General features: G+C 39.7%; 1 protein-coding gene across 1 annotated transcript in view; it reads right to left on the bottom strand.

Annotated features, from left to right (window-relative positions):
* Window positions 1-16,673, bottom strand: part of LOC107292233 (E3 ubiquitin-protein ligase parkin-like) — a gene marked incomplete at both ends in the record, with an annotated part of 106,499 nt that overhangs the window by 38,552 nt on the left and 51,274 nt on the right. The window lies entirely within an intron of this gene.

Raw genomic sequence — 16,673 nt, 5'->3', positions numbered from 1 at the left:
TTATTATTATTATTATTATTATTATTATAATAACTAGGCCAGATACGCTGACAACGCAGGAAATCATGACCGCCTGTCGCCACAAATGTTTGTATGTTGTTTGTTTTTTTACTCCCACCCCAAGGGATGCTTCCACTACAAAACGTTTCTAAGCAAGGATGCTGAAGGCATTTGATTTCTGACATACCACTGAGCTCGAAAGAAAATAAATATTTGTCAAAAATTTCCATTCAGACAAAGCCTAGTAATGTTATCCTAACTCATCTGACTTCTTCATCATATGTTCTCCTTGTCGAACTTTAATGTGTCATAAGTTCTCCGGTGCGACATTTTATCTTTATAGTTGAGAGCTGAAAGTGAGGAAGAAAAATATGTTGCTGTCTTAAAACAGCTACAGTATATTTAGACAGGTCAATAATCCCTCTATTAGCCTGGAAGAAGCAATTCCATCTCAGGGAATAAGTAGCTTTCCTGTAACTATTTAAAAGTGGTGAATTGCTACTACTTGATTTATAAAATAAATGGAGAGTGGCCATTTATTTGGGCTGTTGGTTTGATCTCCGAGCGTGGTGATTTGGCTGCAAACGTTTCATCATCATTCAGAGGGATATCTTCAATGCACTTTGAAGTGTGCCCATCTGGTGTGGGTGTTATTTATCCAGATGTTTCTGAGTCATGATCTGGTTTTGGGCTGTTTGATTGGCTGGTTGTTCTTGCTAGCCCATAGTACTTGATGTTTAAGTATTGTCTATGTGATACAAATGGTGTTTGTTCATTTGGTTGCCTCTGAGTCATGGTCTGGTTTCGGGCTGTTTGTTTGGCTGGCTGTTGTTGTCGGGACGTGGCCTGCTTTCTTGTGGGGGTCGTGATTTTTGCTGTGTGGTGGGGGGCCTGTTTGTTTTAAATGCTGCCTTCGGGATTGCGGTTAAAGTAGTTCCTTTGTTCTCAGTGGCTGGCAGATTGGGTGGCCATTTATAATTATTCAGGAAATAAAATGTTTTGAAACAATGCTGTGTCGGGGTGTGTGTGTGTGTGTGTGTGTTCTTATGTTTCTTTTTCTAGAACCATACAGGTAGTCATTGACTTACGCTCACAACTGAGCCCAAAATTTCCATTGCTAAGTAAGACCATTGTTATGTGACCGTCGCTCCATTTTACGCCCTTTCTTGCCAAAGATGTTTAGTAAATCACTGCAGTGGTTAAGTAAGTAGCACAGTTGTTAAATGAATCTGGCTTCCCCATTGACTTTGCTTGTCAGAAGGTCACCAAAAGGGGATCACATGACCCCAGGGAACTGCAACCTTCATAAATACATGCCAGATGCCAAACATCGAAATTTTTATTATGTGACCATGGGGATGTGCAGTAGTCATAATTGTGACTTTTTTCAGTACCACTGCAATTTCAAACAATCACTAAACGAAGGGTTATAAGTCAAACACTACCTGTTTATCAAACCTATGAATCAGGATAGCTAAATCAAGTAGAAGAGCTAAAATTATATCTTTGGTCCAGATGAGAAGCTCTCATAGGATCAGTGCTAAGATAGGCAGAGTACGGTTCATTACTCAGCGGATATGTGTTCAGTTGAGGAAATCCTTCTAAAAATGCTTTTAAAGTGGCTCCTAGATCTTAGGAAACATTAATCAAAACAATTTTTCACTGAGGAAGTTAACAGGAACATTAGGACATAATGTGACATGCCAAAAACCCCAATATTCAGAATGGTTCCAACTGACTGCAAGGCCATATAATTTAATATCTCAGAGTCACAGGTTGTGTTTCCAAAACATGTTTAACCAGGTAATCTAGAAAATATTGGCTGTGTCTGAACAATATTCTAATGTCAGTTAGTGTAAAACTTCATTTCTTTTAGCTAGTGTGTTATGTTTATTCAGACTGTTTAATTAATTTATGGCTTGGGGCTCTCATAGTGGCCTGGAAGTTTGAGGGTTCTGTGCAGGATCTTAACTGTTCTCCATTCTTCTGGATAGAGAACTCTGATATTGACCCTGGGACCTGTTGGAGACACTCTTCCAGCTTTGGAATCTCTCATCTTTCTAGCTTATCTGTCTACATGGACCTCTTCCCTCAAAAACACACACACTGTGGTTTTTATATTGTAAATAGAGTGTACCTATTTCTTCCTCTCATCACATCATAAACTGCAGAATGCATTGTCCCCATTTTGCAAGTATCAATTTTGGTCAATTTTGAGTTATACATTTTCTGTTTACAAATGATAAACTGGGAATAGTTGAACCTACTATCTGAATATCCTAAGTAACTCATTTAAATCAGACCCCTAGAATGATAGATTTTTGAGATATTGGAAGGAAAGAAATACATGCTCTGTAAGTATTCATCTGTGTCTACCTGTCATTTCCTATACCCTTTACTGTATATGAAGATTTATATTAAGTCTAGACTGACAGCGAAGCATTAGATGTCTCTCCCTTTGGAAAGATAAAATAAAATCTTGGCATTAGCTAAGATTCAAGTCAAAAGCTCTCTTTAATCCCTTCTTCAGGCAAACAAAATTTATAACCTTTCCATTTGATCTTTTTTTAGCCACTTGACTTCAATGGTATCCTTCCTCTGAATATGGAAGAACAACTGAATTTGACCAAAGGCAGTTTGTATTGGCAGGTTTTAATAAAGTGTATGTCTAGGGATAACCTAAAGAAGAAAGAATCAGCTAGTAGAAAAACACTTTGAAATGTCTCATATTTATCATATCTGAAAAAAAACAAGAGGGATTACCAAGATGCACCAAAACTAAAATCTATTTCTTTCCTATTCTTCAAACACTGTCACAGCAACTATTAAACCTGAGGTTTCCCATCCAGAATTAGTATTATTATTATAGCTGACTGCATAATCAAACAGATGTTTAGTTTGAATTTGGCATTTTGTCCACTTATCGAATCTTTCCTAAGGATCTAGAATAGACAGATGTCATTGTTTAATAATATTAAAGATACTGTCACAGAATACAAGCTGTTCAAAGTAAAGCTGTAATTTGCAATTTACTGAGAGACAAGGCGGTGAACATACCTAACACTCCTTCCTTCTAGTTTCCCTATAATAATAGCCCTGTGAGGTGGGTTGGACTGAGAGAGACTGGCCCGAAGTCATACAGCTGGTTTCTCATGCCTAAGAAAGCCTTCTAGTTTCTAGGCCAGCACCTTAATCAGTACATCAAATTGGCTCTCATTAGGATTGGTCAAGACTAAATGGGCACACAGGAGACCCAATAAGCTTAAATGTATGGTAAGTGAACATATGCTCAGTATGCATACAAACCAACCTGTGGGAATTCTAGATATAGTGGAGACAAAGATGGTTAGCAAAGGTAGATGTCATAGAATGATAAGCTAAATGAGTTTGTGTAAGCTAGGTTTAAGATGAATGAAAATAGTACAAAAGCTAGCCTACGGCTTAATATTAGGATTAAAAAAAAGCAAAATTATACAAACTGTTTCCAGTCCAATACAAATAACTGGAAAAATTGGAACTATAACAACCTTTATCTCCCTAGGATAAAGAAATTCACAGAGCTAGTGACTGTAGCCATGAAATTAAAGGTGCTGATTATCTGATTATCTGTAAAGCATTATATGACATAGGGCCAGGTTATTTGTGGGATCACTTATGTACCTGTCTCACTTGACTGGATACTGTGATCGCACTGCATGTCCCCTGTATTAAATGTTGTTATACAAAGTGACCTTTTCTGTAGTTGTGCCTACCCTACGGAATAGCCTTCTACCTGATACAGTATATGGAGGGCACCCACCCTTCTTGCCTTCCAGAAGTTAAAACCTCGCTCTTCTATCAGTAGTTGGGCCAGGATGGGAGGTGAGCCCATCTAAGGCAAAACTTCGTTTCTTTGCTTTTTAAAATTTATGAAAACCTGAATTATAACCCTAAGAAGATAATGACAATGATTGTAACACATCTCTCTCTCTCTCTCTTCATCCATCCATCCATCCATCCATCCATCCATCCATATAGCTTCCCATGTCACATACATGGCTGTAAGCAGCTTACAGTAAGAATAAAAATAAATAAATAAAAATAGATAAAATATGTACAATACTTTTGTATTGTACATATTTTATCTATTTTTATTTATTTATTTAAATAAAAGCACACAGCAGATGAGTTTCATAAAACTATTATTATAGGGAGGAGGTGGACTCTGTAATATAATTAGGGCCATAGGAACAGTCACAAAACTAGGTTTTCAGAGTCTTGCAGAAAGCCAGCAGGATCTGGTCTCTGAAGAAATGATATTCCAAAGGATAGGAACCACTGCAAAAAAATGCTATTTTTCTGGGCCCCAACAGCTGACATTCCCAGCCAATGATAGCTAGAGCATCATTTTCTTGCTAGATTGGATAGGACAGGTAGAAACAACCATTGAGAGACAGTGTCCTGTCCCCAGCCAAGCTTCAATAATCTTCAAGGGAAGCCCCTTGTACAGCACAGAGCAGGACAAACTCCAATCTGGAGGTATCTGTGGAGATTCTCAGTCATCCAGTCATAGTTTTCTCAAAAGTTCTTTTTAAAACAATCCAGTTGCCTTTTTTAAAAAGCATTTTTGAGACACTAGTCTGGAGGTTACGAGGGCATGAGTGACTGTAAACAGGACCCGTGGTCCAGGATCAGAAACCAACTGATTCACAAACCAAAGTTGCGCATCGGGTCTCCTAGCTGCAGTTTCTATCATTTTTCTGAGCAGGGTCCATGATTCTAGGGGAACCTCCAGATTGTGTACCAAGTGTCTTTGGGCAATGCCACTTCATCCATAACCCAAGAGAGAAGGCGGTCAAAAGCCCAGAGTCACTCCTTCTTGCTTCTTTTGTGCTGAAGCCTGTTGTACCCCATCCGTATCCCCCACTGTCTCCAAGTACTGAAACAGAATCTCCTCAGCATCAGTGAAACCTTCACTGGGATATAAAGCTCAGCATCATATGCAAACTCATAATACCTCACTCTAAATCAGGGGTCTTCAAACTTGGCCCTTTTATGACTCGGGGCTGTCAGCATGGCTGGCTGAGGAATTCTGGGAGTTGAAGTCCACAATTCATAAAAGGGCCAAGTTTGAAGACCCCTGATCTGAATCATTGGATGTCATCCTTAGGCCTCATGTAAAAGACTAAGAAAAGCCAGGTTTCCCTGTCTTTAGTATATCAGTTACATCAGGGCTTTTCAACCAGTGGTACGGGTACCACCTGTGAAACATTGGCACTTGGCAGGTGGTACACAACCATCCTAGAAAAGTGGTAGTGGGGGAGGGGAATGAGCTGAACCGGTGGCAGCACCGTACAAGCCTGAGCGAGAGATGGCTGGAGCTGCAGGGCTATCAGAGCTCAGCGGAAGCACCAGGATCAGTGCTGCTTTCCAGCTGATCGGCGCTTCTTTGGGGCTGTCAGGGTTCAGTGGAAGTGCCAGGATCAGTGCCAGGTTCCAGCTGGAGCTCGGCACTGATCCTGGCACTTCTGCTGAGCCCAAAAGAAGCGCCGATCAGCTGGAATGTTGCAGCATCTCCAGGGTCTTATGATTTACATTCAGATGCTTGGCAACTGATTCATATTTATGACGGTCACAGTGTCCCAGGGTCATGTGAAGTGACCAAAACCTGCTGCAACCACCCAGCAGATGGAGGGGAATAAAAACCAAACACCCCCACCCCACCCCCGCTGCCAATCCTCAACAGAAATGCTCACAACAGTGAAAACCTCAGACAGGAGGAAGAGCACCACCGGGTGGGCAGGCAGGTGTCTTGCTCGGCTGTGGCTTGGGAGGGACTTTTTTCAGGGCCATTGTAACTTCGAACAGTCACTAAGCGAACTGTTGTAAGTCGAGGACTACCTGTACTTTATCACTTTTTTTCTTTTTTGGGGGGGGGTCATCAAGTTTTTGACACCTTGCTAGGCGACTGGTGGTACTCGGATGCTGCCATATCCTAAAAGTGGTACAATGGGTGAAAAGGTTGAAAAGCCCTGAGTTACACTATTTAATGAACACCACCGTATGGATATCTTTTTTATGATTTCAGTTTTAATAGTAAACCTTTTAAGAGTGAACGTTCCTTCTGAGCATGATCAGCAGCAAACTCAATTACACACTATGCACATTCTCAAAAAACCCCACAAACCACCTGGCATACCAGTTTTTTTTTGGGGGGGGGGTGTTATCATATTTATCAACCCCCAAACATGACAAATTAATCCATCCAGCTGTTATGATGTAACGTTCAGTCAGCTATTTCTGTCCCTAGAAAGAAATTTCAATCAACATCTGGCCTGCCACATTTTTTCATCTTATGTAAGGATAAGATATTAACTAGACTGACTGATCCTTAGGGATAAAATAATCCCCTAAGCCATCAGGAAGTAGAACTTTGGTGAAAGAAGAGAATCCAGTGGAATAAAATAACTTTCACCTTTTAAGAAAAACTGTGGTAACAAGGCATTATTATTCAGCTGTGATTTATTTGGAAGCTTGAGCAATTCCCAAAATGTAATTCATGCTTTTGACTACATTCCAATATGAACAGGGAACAGAGAATATCCCCTGCTCTAAAGATTTATGGAAAAAATCACTACAATACTGTGATCTAGAAAAATAAAATGATTATATGATGGTCACTTCATCCCACAATCATATTTATTCGTTTAGAGAAATTGAGGTAGATACTATATAGGTACCTCATATTTTTATGAAACCAATATGGGAATTGATTTTTTTACATACATAAAAACAGAACAAAACAAATTCTCCCCAATTCCTTCTCAACATAGGCCCTTTGGTTACAATCTTATGAAATACTTCCTGAGAAAAGAAGCACCAGGTCAAATTCCAGCAGTGAAGCATTTGGAATAGAAATATCTTTTGCCCACTTGTGATCTTCTCATCTAAAAAAACTGCATTTGTTGTAACATAAATTGCTCTGTGCAGTATCTGAGCAGAAATCAATCCATGTTAGAAAATCTGCATGGACAGACCTGATTTTGAGTATGTATTAACAAAATCCCTAAATGCCCTTACAAGTACGCATTAAGCAACATGCTGAGAAAAATAGTGAATATTAAAACACATAAATTCATTTTGTGTTCAATGATGTCCACATGCTGAGATAACGACCTCTGCTAGGTGAATGAATTTCTTGTTCCTGAGAAACATACACACACTTGCTAACTTGATGGGGGTGGGGGAGGGAAATGAGAGGATGTATCATTCCATAGAACAGAAACCTATTTGTGAACTTATGAATAATCAGTAACACCCACAAAATTAAAGGGGGAAAAAAACCCCAGCAAGCCTCAAGTTTAAACACTTTTTTTAACCAAACCAATTTCCTTCTCGTTGCAACATGCAAATCAGTAGGGATATCAAAGCAGTGTGAGTTATTATGTTAATGGGAATAACTTTACGTGTAAAGATTACTGAACATTAGCACCTGAGAATTATTTAAAAACATGAGTTTGCTTTTTTTAAAAAAATATTTCAACTAAATTTAATGTCCAAATGCTAAAACTTTTAAGCACTTTTAAAATCTGCATGATGACTTGTCATCTAAATTGCCATCTAATCGTCATCAATATTTTCATGGCTCAAATTTGTATAAGTGTGCTGGAATGTAGTCAGGATTCCCAGAGGAGAGAGGCTGCATTCCAGAGGACACAGAGGCATTAAAGCAGGTGTTCCCAACCAGAGGTGCTCGCACCCCCTGGGGGTACAAGACAATATTCCAGGGGGTGCAAAAACTTGGGTTTTCAAAATTATAGTGTATATGCATAATTCGTTGACGTTATTTTGAACTTTTGTAAGGGGTGCGAGAATTTATCAGAATAGGGGTGCAGGATATAGAAAAAGTTGGGAGCCGCTGCATTAAAGCTTAGATAATTTAATTAAATTAAAGCATTCCCAAAATCATGGGTTCTAATGCAGAGAAAAATTCCTAGGAGTCTATGGAGACTCCTTAAGTATAAAACCTTCATTAATGAAACAAAACAAAATGGGATCTGATAGGATGTTTGGATAAAATTATGTAAGGGTAATTGAAGAAAGGTTTTCAACACCAGGGGTCCCCAACCTGTGGGCCACAGCCCCACATTTGTGCTAGCGGCGAGCATCCCGCTGGCGCTAGTGGCAAGCATCCCGCCAGCGCTAGCGCCATCCCGCCCCATGTCCCACCGGTTCTAGCACCACACCCGCGTGTCCCGCCAGCGCTAGCGGTGCTCCGCTCTCCCGCACATCCCACCAGGGCTAGCATTGCCCCACCCCCACACGTCCTGCCGCCACATGCCTGCCCCCATGCATCCTGCCGGCGCTAGTGCCGCCCTGTGCGTCCCACCAGCGCTAGCATCCCGTCTCCTGAGCATCCCGCTGGTGCTAGCAACACTCCCCGCATCCCACCAGCGCTAGTGTCGCCCCCGCCCCCGAGCATCCTGGCAGTACTAGCATCGCCCCGCCTCTGAGCGGGGCAGTACATGAAACCACGCCCCCTCCAGTCTGCAGAAAAAACACTTTCCATGGAACCGGACCCTGGTGCTCAAAAGGTTGGGGATCTCTGTTCTACACAACCAAAAGCTGCTAGTCATTCTGGCAATGATATAATTGTCTTTTCCTTGAATCCAAAAACTATACTGAAGTATTGCCCTAATGAGTTAGGCATCAAAAGAGGTATAAGAAGAAAATTAAGTGTTTTATTCTTGGTTATTTTTAAAGTGTATTTTAACTAATGGAAAGGAAGGGTATTTGAGAATACGTATCTGGAAGGAGTCTAGAAGGGCAGATTTTCCTTCTTCCTTGTGTTTGCTCTGAACAGCATGAGATCCCATAACCTTTATATCCTTTCTTATTATATATTTCTTATTAAAACTTTCTGCAGTCATATGGTTCCTGAAGGTAGGGTAGCAAGGATTTATAATATTTTGAAGACATAAATAAGACCATCTATCACCCACTAGACATTCTGTTTGTATCTTTTGTAGGAAGTATGAATTTTCATGAACACAGCGATTCAATTCAGCCAACATTAAGTTAGTGGTGGAGTCACTAAAATCAGCTCCACGGTGATTAGTATTACAATAATATTGTGATAGATTATGCCTTCAATCCAGATGTAAGAAGCACTGGAAATAAGGGTTCAAAAATAAATCTATTTGATCTGAAATTTTACATGAATTTTGTCATATCAAACTTCCTGAAATGTACAAGATGTAAAACTTTTGTGCCAAAATGGTCATATAAAAATTTGAGATATAGCTTACAACTCAAATGTACATACAAATTTATTTATAATATTAAAGGCTATTACATACAAAATGAATATATTAAAAAGCTTGCAAATAGGGCATTAGTTAGGGGTGGGATGATTGGAAACTAACCAAAGAGAGAAGCAACCTAGAACTAAGAAGAAATTTTCTGACAGTTAGAACAATTAATCAGTGGAACAACCTGCCTCCAGAAGCTGTGAATGCTCCAACACTGGAAGTTTTAAGAAGAGACTGGACAGCCATTTGTCTGAAATGGTATAGAGTTTCCTGCCTGAGCAGGGGTTGGACTAGATGACGTCCAAGTCTCCTCCTCCTCCTCCTCCTCCTCCTCCTCCTCATTATTATTATTATTATTATTATTATTATTATTATTATTATTATCTACTACTACTACTACTACTACTACTACTACTACTACTACTACTACTACTACTACACTGCAAAAAACACATACAAATACACAGAAAAAATATGAATAAATGTTGGCCTAAACTATAAATTCCCCTTTGAACTCTTAGTATCCAGAGAAGGGGGAGGCAGTGGTGTATTCTAGCCGTATTTTTAAACTTGTAACAGGTTGTATGTTTATATACAGAATGTATAGATAGGTATGGCATAGGCATAGAACCCCAATAACAGTCCCTCTTTGTCCCACTCATCATCCCCCTATAGTAGCAGATCAACAGTTTCCAATTATTTTAATTGCAAGCATTGTTATGATTATAGTGTGTACCAGGTGGGAATGAAAGAGGCACTAAGGCAGGGGTGTCAAACTGCCAGCCCGCAGACCGGACGTGTCACGCAGAAGCCGCGCCCACCCATTGCCGGCAATGGCAAAACAGTCCCGATACGTTGCGCGACGTCACGTGACGTCACGAGTTTGACATGTCTGCACTAAGGCCTCTTGTGGATTTCAGCTCCCAGAATTCCTCAGCCAGCATAGCTCCCAGAATTCTGGGAGCTGAAGTCCACAAGTCTTAAAGTTGTCAAGGTTGCAGATGAATTTAGATGAATAGCTAGTAAAAATTATTAGAAAATTGCAGTAAGGTCTTAGAAATTGCATGAAACTGTCATTAATTTCATAAGAGGAAACTAAATGGAAATGTAATTGAATAGGTGTACACTTATAAATACTGTTTCAGGCTTCACAACCCTGGAGACATATTTTTAATACTTAGCAAATATTGCTCAATGTCACTCTTCAGCTATCCTGATTTTTTTTTTCAGTTGAAAGGCACCACTTCATCTGCAGATTGCAGAAGTCTCCTTGTCAAAGTCATTTATCATCTCCCCTACTGTAACCAAGTCTGGGCTTTTAGAAACCTTGATATCCTAGAGGCCATTCAGTCTAAGTGTATTAGAAGTATCCTTGCAGTCCCAAGATATTAACTGTATCCTTGCAATCCCAAGATATATTAAAAAACACTGCACTTTGTACAGAGACAGGCTTAGATGTCTCTAGATGGTAGAACTTTGTGTCATCATTTTAACTTTTGGCTAATCTTTTTTTTTTCCTACTGAGTCTGGCTTTACAGATTTGCAAAACAAAGCATTTAAGAAATGGTGCTGGCAAGCTTCCAATGACATTATGGAATTTTGCATTATGTTTTGAAAACTCCAGAACTATCCTTGTAGCACATTTGGAATAATGATTTTCAAATCAATCTAAGGCCAGTTCCCAGTTTCACAATAGATAGAATCTTTTCAAATTGATGGTGTCAGTCTTTTAACTCTTACCTGTCACAATCCTGAAATTTCACTAGGCCTTCATTTTGGCCAAGTTGGATTACATTGTGTTCTGTTGTACTGTTGGGAAGCTACAAAAGTATTCTCCTGTATTAGTGTATATTGTATATATGCTCTATACTGTAGGTTCCCAACTTTTCTGGCTTGGTGGCCCAGTGGGGGGGGGGAGAGGAGATAGTTACTTGTGAGAACAGGCAGGCACGAGCGAGCGTGCCATTCACCCTCACGTGAAGGGAGTTTTGCGCATGAGTGCAAGATGGCTGCCACTCATGTGAAGGGAGATTTGTGCACATGCGTGCGCTTGCCCACTGCTGTGCGGCCTGGTTCCAAACAGGTCACGACCTGATAGTGGGCCACGGCCCAGGAGTTGGGGACCCCTGCTCTATACTATACTTTCAAGCTAGAGAGCCAGTTTGGTGTAATGGTTAAGGTATCAAGCTAGAAGTGTGAGATTCTGTGTATTAGTACCACCTTGAGCACAAAGTCAGGTGGGTGACCTTGGGCCAGTCACTCTATAATGGCAAACCACTTTCAAAATCTTACCAAGCCCGCTTCAGGGACTAGTGTGTATGCTTGCCTTTGAGTCAGTATCAATCAGGTAGTTACCAGGAATCAACACAAACTCAAAGGCACCCCCACACATATCAGTCTTTCAATGTTGCTTTGAAAGTTTCAAGACATGGATATTCTCTTCCTCTACAACCTTTGGAAAACTGACTAGGGTTCCTGTGCGGTTATTTTCAAATGGGTGNTTCTTCTTCTTCTTCTTCTTCTTCTTCTTCTTCTTCTTCTTCTTCTTCTTCTTCTTCTTCTTCTTCTTCTTCTTCTTCTTCTTCTTCTTCTTCTTCTTCTTCTTCTTCTTCTTCTTCATTATTATTATTATTATTATTATTATTATTATTACTACTACTACTACTACTACTATTACTACTACTACTACACTGCAAAAAACACATACAAATACACAGAAAAAATATGAATAAATGTTGGCCTAAACTATAAATTCCCCTTTGAACTCTTAGTATCCAGAGAAGGGGGAGGCAGTGGTGTATTCTAGCCATATTTTTAAACTTGTAATAGGTTGTATGTTTATATACAGAATGTATAGATAGGTATGGCATAGGCATAGAACCCCAATAACAGTCCCTCTTTGTCCCACTCATCATCCCCCTATAGTAGCAGATCAACTGGTTCCAATTATTTTAATTGCAAGCATTGTTATGATTATAGTGTGTACCAGGTGGGAATGAAAGAGGCACTAAGGCAGGGGTGTCAAACTGCCAGCCCGCAGACCGGACGCGTCACGCAGAAGCCGTGCCCACCCCATTGCCGGCAATGGCAAAACAGTCCCGATACGTTGCGCGATGTCACGTGACGTCGCGAGTTTGACATGTCTGCACTAAGGCCTCTTATGGATTTCAGCTCCCAGAATTCCTCAGTCCACAAATCTTAAAGTTGTCAAGGTTCCAGACGAATTTAGATGAATAGCTAGTGAAAATTATTAGCAAATTGCAATAAGGTCTTAGAAATTGCATGAAACTGTCATTAATTTCATAAGAGGAAACTAAATGGAAATGTAATTGAATAGGTGTACACTTATAAATACTGTTTCAGGCTTCACAACCCTGGAGACATATTTTTAATACTTAGCAAATATTGCTCAATGTCACTCTCCAGCTATCCTGGTTTTTTTTTTTCCCAGTTGAAAGGCACCACTTCATCTGCAGATTGCAGAAGTCTCCTTGTCAAAGTCATTTATCATCTCCCCTACTGTAACCAAGTCTGGGCTTTTAGAAACCTTGATATCCTAGAGGCCATTCAGTCTAAGTGTATTAGAAGTATCCTTGCAGTCCCAAGATATTAACTGTATCCTTGCAATCCCAAGATATATTAAAAACACTGCACTTTGTACAGAGACAGGCTTAGATGTCTCTAGATGGTAGAACTTTGTGTCATCATTTTAACTTTTGGCTAATCTTTTTTTCCCTACTGAGTCTGGCTTTACAGATTTGCAAAACGAAGCATTTAAGAAATGGTGCTGGCAAGCTTCCAATGACATTATGGAATTTTGCATTAGGTTTTGAAAACTCCAGAACTATCCTTGTAGCACATTTGGAATAATGATTTTCAAATCAATCTAAGACCAGTTCCCAGTTTCACAATAGATAGAATCTTTTCAAATTGGTGGTGCCAGTCTTTTAACTTTTACCTGTCACAATCCTGAAATTTTACTAGGCTTTCATTTTGGCCAAGTTGGATACATTGTGTTCTGTTGTACTGTTGGGAAGCTACAAAAATATTCTCCTGTATTAGTGTATATTGTATATATGCTCTATACTGGTGGTTCCCAACTTTTCTGGCTTGGTGGCCCAGTGGGGGGGGGGGGAGAGGAGATAGTTACTTGTGAGAACAGGCAGGCACGAGCGAGCGTGCACAACTCCATTCGGCCTCACATGAAGGGAGTTTTGTGCATGAGTGCAAGATGGCTGCCACTCATGTGAAGGGAGATTTGTGCACATGCGTGCGCTTGCCCACTGCTGTGCGGCCTGGTTCCAAACAGGTCACGACCTGATAGTGGGCCACGGCCCAGGAGTTGGGGACCCCTGCTCTATACTATACTTTTAAGCTAGAGAGCCAGTTTGGTGTAATGGTTAAGGTATCAAGCTAGAAGTGTGAAATTCTGTGTGTTAGTACCACCTTGAGTACAAAGTCAGGTGGGTGACCTTGGACCAGTCACTCTATAATGGCAAACCACTTTCAAAATCTTACCAAGCCAGTTCAGGGACTAGTGTGTATGCTTGCCTTTGAGTCAGTATCAATCAGGTAGTTACCAGGAATCAACACAAACTCAAAGGCACCCCCACACATATCAGTCTTTCAATGTTGCTTTGAAAGTTTCAAGACATGGATATTCTCTTCCTCTACAACCTTTGGAAAACTGACTAGGGTTCCTGTGCGGTTATTTTCAAATGGGTGCATTTCAATGTACCTTGCACGGCTGCCCTGTAATGAAAAACAGTTAAAATAGCCCCATGAATTGGTAATGTTGGTGCAAATGCAGCCTATTGCTTCCATATTGTTTATCATAGCCCTACAGCAGAATCCCCTTTTCTTGGGTGGAGGTGTTTCTTAGTGAAGGTTACCAATGGAACTGTTGATTTTTGGGATTCTTGGTCAAAATTCCTCTGTCTCCCTTTTACTGCATTCAGCAAAGATTAGTCATTAATTGCCCCCTTTACTATAACAGAAATTTTGTTGCTAAACAAGGCAGTTGTTAAAATGAGTTGTGCCCGATTTTGCAACCTTCTCCTTTTCTTGCATAGGAGAGGGCTTCTGGGATCCCATTTAACCCAAATCTCTGGGGAGATTCCTGTAGAATAGGCAATAGAACAATAAAGTAATTGGTTTGACCTCCAGACATGTGGGTCTGGCTGTTCACCCCTGACAGTTTTAACCATATGAAATGAGGGGGAGGGATTAGTTATGAATAAAAATACAAAATTCTCCATGGCAATTATTCCACAGATGAATCTGAATGAGTTTTCCATAAAGAGTTTAGCTACATTTAGTTTCTGACAATGCAACTGGGATTGTTAAGAAACAATGTTCTTCTCTTAATCTCTCTAATTTACTCTCCCCATACCCTAATCCTATCCATGCCTTTTTAAACTGTTTCAAAGTATGTTTTGGATTTAATCATATACCTAACTCATTGCAACTGTGAATATTTCTACAGGTGGAATAATCCCTTGACAATTGAGCTCAGCATGAATCAACAGAAGGAGAGAGTATCTACCTTCCATTTTCTCCCACTTCCTAAACATTTCACACTCTGCAAAAAAAAAAAAAAATGTTCCCAGAGGACCAATATCTCAGAAGCACTCTTCTATGCAAGCAAAGCAGAAGGGAGGTAAGATAATTCTTATTTACATATCAATTTAATCCTTGCATTTTCTGGTAGCAAAAGAAAGCACGCAAAATCTGGAGAGAAAAAAAGGTTAGGTAAGCATATGTGCTGCATAAAAGAAAATAATGGAATGAAAATATATAAACTGAGGTCAAATTTGCATTGTATGGTACTTTTCCTTGCTCTGAATTCCATTTATCATGATGTTCTACACAACATCATATGTACTGCCTCAGAGACTTGGGTTCTATCTCCATAAGTCCTCTGAAATTAAAGTGGAATTTTTAATACAAGTAGTCTTTGGGTTATGATGTCAACTGGGACCAGAATTTCCTTCACAAAACAATGCAGCCATGAAGTGTGATGTCACATGGTTGGGTTGCTTAGAGACAGCAATTCTGGCAATCTCATTTGCCATCATTAAACAAGGACCATGTGGATCATTAAGCAAAGATCTCATGTGACCAAGATTTCTGACTTCCTGCTGGCTTCCCCATTAACTTTGTTGGCTAAGCCTGCAGGCAAATGTCAGAATGTCATCATAATTTGGCCATGGGGATGCTGTAAGAACCAGAACTCTGAGGACTAGTCATAATTACCATTTGTTCAACACTGTCAAAACATTTAATGGTCATTGAATAAATAGTCATAACCCAAGGACTATCTGTATAAGGAAAAGGGAAAATTTTAAGTATAGTGGAAACTAATCGTTTTAACTGCAATTGTTTCTATTTTTAAAAAATCCAAGTTTACAGTGAACTTATTCAAAATGAATTTTACTGTTGTCTTAGCTTTAGTCACAATTTTTTGGCCTTTCCCATGGCAATCCATGCAGTGTCCAAATCAGTGGTTGCTGGCCCCAAAGAACTTAAGAATTCATGTTTTACACATGATGCAATCAATCAAGAGAAAAAAAATCAGATTCGGACGTCAGACGTGAATCCAAAAAAGTGGATTTTATTTTCTGCCAAACTAAAAGACTGACATGGGTCCCCTTTTTCATCAGTAATGGGCTTTAGAGAACAATAACACCACAATTATTTAGATTTATGTCCTAGATTTATGTACCTTGATTTTGCAGTCATTTCCACAAAGCCAAACTAACTTAAATGCTACACATAGAAAAGTCCATTTTATTTCTACCTGTGGCAGCTTCATTTGTGAGGCTGCCGCCAATCTGTTCTGAATTTAACTGTCCTGATTTCTGAAACTTAAACCTAGCTGCTTCATTGGATTCAGAGGTCAGGAAAACTCAGCCTAGAAGTTAGCAAGGCGCTACCAGAACATAACCCACACAATAGTCTCTCTTTCCTTCTTAGGCTCAGCAGCAAAGAATGAGTCTCACAGATTCTCTCACATACGCACAGACATGTTTCAGCTTGCTTTTAGAATTACCACTCTTCTCTTTTATACACATCCATCCATCCTCAATTCCAAAACCTGATCCATAACAACTGGTTATTTTGTATTAGCAATCCAACCCCGAATCCGTCAGTTTTACCTTTTTTAATGATTATTAGAATATACAATATACAAAGCAATTCCAATCTGACTTTAGTGTATTACACAAAGAGACAAGGCAGACAGAACCTTGCAGTTTTGTTTTCAGACAACTGGAAACAAGGTTCTTCATCCAAGGCAAACTTAATAGCCAAAGCAATCATTTATTTTAGAGAAATCCTATACAGTCTCTTATGGTTATACTGAAACTACAAAAGTACTTGTTT

The sequence above is a fragment of the Protobothrops mucrosquamatus genome, unplaced genomic scaffold (assembly GCF_001527695.2).
Source record: "Protobothrops mucrosquamatus isolate PMUCROS unplaced genomic scaffold, P.Mucros_1.0 scaffold1299, whole genome shotgun sequence".
In the NCBI taxonomy this organism is placed as follows: domain Eukaryota; kingdom Metazoa; phylum Chordata; class Lepidosauria; order Squamata; family Viperidae; genus Protobothrops; species Protobothrops mucrosquamatus.
This window is presented reverse-complemented; position numbering and strand designations above follow the sequence as displayed.